Here is a 6000-nt window from a genome sequence, read left to right on the forward strand (position 1 = left end):
TGAGAGTAGGACTCCCCAGAACACACTATGGTCCTCAGCTTTCGGGGGACAGTTTCATCCTTGCCTAAGTGACCAACACAAGATAACCAACTTCTCAGACCTTGGTTTCTTTACCTTTAAAATTAGAAATAAGTATGAAGAATAAACAAGACGCTATAGGGAAAGGCCTTTGAATGTAGGGCCTTGGACAGAGGAACTTAACAAATACTGAGTCTTTGTTTTGGGAGCCAAGAAATGTGTTCCAACCTTCCTTCTTTATCCTATCCTGTCCTCCCTCCATCTCTCCCTCTTGCCCACTCCACTTGACGAAATGATTAAGCTCAAATATAAGGATCGGATCTATTCTCTGAGAAGAAGTTTGCCGTTGCAGTCAGCTTAGGGGCATTGCTTTTGAGCTCCTGAAACCGACACACTGGTGACCCGCAAAGCTGGACCTTGCCATGAAGATAAAGGATGTGACAGCTGTGTGGACGGTGACCGCATTTCAAGCACAGCTCAGGATATTTGTTGCAGCTCCGTGTGAATAACTGCAACTGCCTCTCTCCTCTCTACCCTCTACTCTCCCCTTCTTGTCAGCTTCGATTCACAGGCTATGTAATTCAAGTCATTAATTTTTTCCATTCAGTGCCCTGCCAATTTCTTCTTGTTTTGTTCCTGGAAATCTCTTGTGTGCATCTTCTAAATTTAAAATAAATACACTGTACATAATTGGATGCTAACCAGACAACACTGGGCAGTCAGACTTTTTTTTTTTTTCATTGATTCTGCAGATGTGTGCCCCTCCAACAGGAGCAGAAAAGGTCCTTTCATGTTCTGGAGTAAATGTTAAGTGGAACACGTTGCCGTGATGTTCTTTGGAATTGGTGTTGGCCGTTAGAACATTCTCCCACTAGGATCTTACTAGAAAAGACCAATGAAATTGGTCTCTTCTTAACAAGAGAAATAGACTGCCTCCAATTATCTGGGTTGCTACCATTTTGTGCTCACCAAGGCCTGCCCACTAGTGACCCAGTTCCTCTCACAGGGTTGCATCTCCTAAGGGTTCCAGAGCCTTCCCAAACAATGCTCCAAGCTGGAGGGGAAAGGGGCTCAGAACTGAGAGACCTGGTGAGACCTTACATGAGGAAGCAGGCATGCAATAGTATTGAAGTACTCACACAGCTGACTTCGGGATTCTCGGCTATGTGCTTAAGAACTCTTTAAAATGATTGACAGATTGATAAGTTCTTAACAGATATTTGTGAATTACTTGTCAAGTCATGTGATCTTAGATTTAAATTTGTCTCAGATAACAAAGCTGGAGGAGGCTGAGCTTGGGTTAAGTTTCTTAAGTGGTAATTTGTGAAACCCAATAGAAAATTATTGTTGGGAGGAAAAGAACAAGGTATATGTGTATGTGTGTGTGTGGGGGGGGGGGAATCCAGTCTGATCTTTAATTCCAGAACTTGAGAGGCAGAACAAGTGAATCTCTAAATTTGAGGCTAGCCTGATATACATAGTGAGTTCCCGGCCATTCAGAGGTGAGAGAGAGAGAGAGACAGAGAGATAGAGAGAGACAGAGAGAGACAGAGAGAGACAGAGAGAGACAGAGACACAGAGACAGAATAGACAAGAGAGACATAGATAGATAGATAGATAAATAGATAGATAGATAGATAGATAGATAGATAGATAGATAGCAGCTCATATCTATTTGTTCCCTTGAATTATGTCATGCATATTTGAGATCTACTCAAGACTTTAAGAGTGCTATGACAATAAATAGCATTGGATGTTCTAGAAGAGATAAACACACCCACAAAGAATTTGTTTTCCCATTTCCTAACTCTCATTATAACCCATGACAAATGTCTAGTTATGCCTAAAGAAAGGAGATGGTGTGTGGTGTCACTTCCAGTTTGAAATGGTGGGAAATCTAACTCATCACCAGGCTTGGGACAGCAACCTCTTTACCCTTGGAGCCATCTCATCAGCCCCTCCCATGTCTTCAAACACTCATTCTCTACATCCTAAAGTCTTTTTGTAATGACCCCGCCTGGGTAGATTGGGATCCACCCTAATGACTTAAGTTAATCTAATCACTTCTTTAAAGGCCCTAGAAGTGAATTCGGTCACATTCTGAGGCACAGGGTAGGACTTCAACGGATGAACTCTGAGGAGGCACAATCAGTTGGGGTTTTACGACATTCCCTGACTTGGACTTGTTTTTGGATAACTGTTGCTTTCTACTTATTGCAATCCCTGGTGGATTTGGGTTATGGTTGTAATGTGAATTTTTCATTGACGATCAATGTATGAATGCAGTAGAAAGGTCAATTTGTAGAAGAAACATAAAAAATTAATAGTATATCTAAAATTGTGACAGGAGTACCAATACCTGAAATCAGGGGTCATGGCTAGGTGGCCTCTAAAGCTTATTTGAATTCACACAGGCTTTTTTAGAGTTTGTTTTTATTTTAATTTTCTGTATGCATCCATTTAAAAGTGCTTCAAATGGAGATTATGGAGTCAAGTGAACTGTGCAGTTGGAATAGAGAAATGGATCATTCAGGCCAGTCTAGGAGGTAAGGAGAGGCTTTCCTGAGATGGTTACAAACAGTCCATTCAACTCACAATACTGGAGGTCTAAGAATGTGGCATCTGGCTGGCTCTAGTGAGGGTCTTCTGGCTGAGTCACGACATGGCAAATGACCTCATTACAAGAATGCTTGCAAGAGGAAAAAGATCAGATAGTGGTCTTGGAAGCAAGAGAGAGCCCAAACTGCTGAACTGTCTCCATAGCAACCCGTTATCCTGAGAAGTAACACACTCCACAAGACTAGCCTTAGTTCCTTCCAAAGACAGGGCCTCGTCCTTCAGTTACCTTCCACTAGGCCCTGTGTTAGTTTCTTCATAGCCATGCCAATAGCTGGAACAGTTTAAAATAAGTTAAGATCTATTTTGGCTCACATTTTCTGAGATTCTCATCCATACTGTAAGCTCGAGGGGACGCAGACTGTCCTAGAGGGGAGCATATGGTTCAGCAAAACTGTTTCCCTTAGGTTAGACAGGAAGCAGAGAGGGTGACAGGAGAAAATCAGAGACAGGACACCCCCCACCCCAGTGACCCACTTCCCCTAACTAGGCCCCACCTTCCAGTCCACCACTTTCTAGTCATTTATTCATGTTTCGAATCTAATCATAGCTAAGTCACTAATGAAGGTATAGCTCTCCATGCAACAGTTCCCCAGAGACCTGAGCATGGATTACACTGGGGGCCAAACCTTTAATTCTGAGCCTAAAGGATGACTCACACTCGACCATAAGAAACTCACTTCTTGAAGGTTCCCCTCCCAAGTTCAAGGTGAGTTCTGAGGTAGACCTCCGGGGTGTGACTGGACGTGTAAATGTGAAGGCTAGAAAGCAGGCCTGTGTGGGTAAGACAGTGGCAGAGAAGGGAATGACGTGTAAAGGCGGAGATAAAGGCCAGGCCAGAGCACACAAAGGGCCTTGTAGCCAAGGTAAGAAGTGGGCAAGCTTGAAGAAAGACACTGGAGTTCTTGGAGCGGAGGAATGACGCCATCTTGATATGGTTTGGCTTATGTGAGCCTAAGAGTGCTCCTGCCTGGCTCCCAAGTTTAGTAACCCTGCCAGAAGAGAGGCTTTACCCACCACCTCCCCAGGTTCAGTTTCTGTACCTTCAAGCCAAACTCACCTCATCTGATGAATCCCAGAGCTGTAGGATACCTGCAGACCCTGTCTCAAACAAGAGAGGGGTTATTTTAGATTCTGTAGTCAAGAGAAGCTCTGAGTGGTCATCTCAACTTCAGCACTGCCACACGACAATACAGCACCAAATTTCTCTCTGTGTGCATGTGTGTGTGTGTGAGTGTGTCCCAACGAAGCTGTTCAAAGTGAAAGCAGTAGGCAGGTGAGTGGGCTTGGGGGTCACAGTTTTCTAAGACCTGTCCACCTTTGTTGGACAAACACCACCCACAAAGGTGGTGCCTCATCTTGCAATCCACAGGCTGGGCTGTTCACAAACTCTACATGTCTTTCTCCATGAAGAACTTTGCTCTGTTTGCAACTTGGGGCTAAAGAGAAGAACTCGTGTTTACAAGTGTGTACCGGGCATTGTGCTAATCAATCATCTGAGGAGAATTCTCTTCCTTAGTCCCCCAAACCCAATGATATAGGAATTACTGTTTCCAATTCCATGTTACAGAAAAAAGAATGAAAGAAAGCCAGTGAACCAAGTTGTCCCAAAGTCACACACAGCTGCCTTTCTGCAGAGCCAGGCCCCAACTCCCACAATCTGACTGTGGCTCTAGCAAAACACTCAGGAAAGGGACTTTCCAATGCTGCCAATGGACAGTGGCATACCCCCTTCCTCTCACGCTAGTCTCTGCTCCTTTAACCCTCCCCAGCACATTCCATCATAAAAGTGCATTTTAATAAATTTCCCTTCCAACTAACACATTTGGTCCCTTCCTCCCCGGGCTGGGATCAACCACCGAAAATGATTTTAGAGAGAGTTGTTCATTTGTCTCCTTTCTAATCATCAGAGCATCTTTAGTCAAGCCATAACTTTAATAATCCTGCCAATATTATTATTGTCACTGGGACAATGGAGTCAGCTGAGTAAACTCTCCGGCCTTGGCTGGGACGGTTGAGCTGTAGACGGTAGTCAATCGGTTCTCTTCCATTTCTTCAGCCTCCAGTACTCACCTGGTTCCATTCCCACTGGCCCCATCAAGGCTAGTCCTCTTTATTTCACGGCTGGATTATTGCAACAGTTGGTCCCCGTGCCTCGGAGCTATTTTCCCTCTCATTTCTTCTGTGTGCCACTCTCCAATCCTAGTGCTGCTCTTCAGCTGTAATTGTTCCACAGTTGGGGACCAGCCAACAGTTCCCCATCACCCCCAACCTGGCCTCCACCCTCGCCAAAAGGACCTTTTAGATTCACGAGGATAAAGCAGGTATTTCTTTAGATTCACGTGGATAAAGAGGGTATTTCTTTCAAGGCAAGCATGTTTTGAGTTCCAGCATAGCACCTCTGATTTGTGTAAAACATGTCTCCTGCCAGAAAAGGCGGCATCTCCCATGAGATCCCATGGAAGTGGAGAAGAAAAAAAATAACAGTAGAGAGATGCAGAGTTCCCCCAAACTCACCAGTCAGGAAGGGCACACCACAAAGGCCCTTTCCTTCTGCATGGGGCTAAAGGTATCATATCTCTCATAATAGCTCTCCTCTCTACCCCTTAGTCCCTTTCTACCCCTTAGTCCCTTTTCATTATTTTGATTTTAATAGCACACACATTTAAGAACCCAAAGATTAATTCATGCAAATGAAATATTTAACCCCACTAAAATGTTGCCTGTGTGTGTGAGAGTGCTGGAAATCTCTGGATTTGCTTCTTAAATGTGTGTGCTATTAAAATCAAAATAATGAAAAGGGACTAAGGCGTAGAAAGGGACTAAGGGGTAGAGATGAGAGCTATTATGAGAGATATGATATGAAGGGATCAAGGGGGAAATGAGGGACTGTCTTAATTGGGGAAGGAGGGACACTCAGTACTGAAGAGAGAAGGGATATATAACAGTAAGGATGTTGGGAAGCCAGAAGGGGTCATATTATTTTATATTTACTTAAAATACATAGTTGTGTATGTGTGTATACAGTTTAAGAGAAGTTATGCAGCTTGGGGTGATAATAGTCCCCCAAGAGCCACTGGGCTGCCAAAAAACCAAAACAAACCCATAATATTGGGCATAAGAAACCCCCTCTCTAATTGTTGGTCAGGGGAGTCCAAAAGACTCCCAAAACAATGTAGGCTGTTGGTATTGATTGCTCTTGGTTACCCTCCAGAAATGAAGGTAAGCACATCCCTATTTGCTGAAGACACTACACATTCCAGATACAAGAATTAGAGAGAGCTGCATCCTCCTCTCTGAGGACTAGCCTCCATGGAACCATTTTATTACTGCACAGAGAGAGAGAGAGAGAGAGAGAGAGAGAGA

The sequence above is a fragment of the Mus caroli genome, chromosome 12 (assembly GCF_900094665.2).
Source record: "Mus caroli chromosome 12, CAROLI_EIJ_v1.1, whole genome shotgun sequence".
Lineage (NCBI taxonomy): Eukaryota > Metazoa > Chordata > Mammalia > Rodentia > Muridae > Mus > Mus caroli.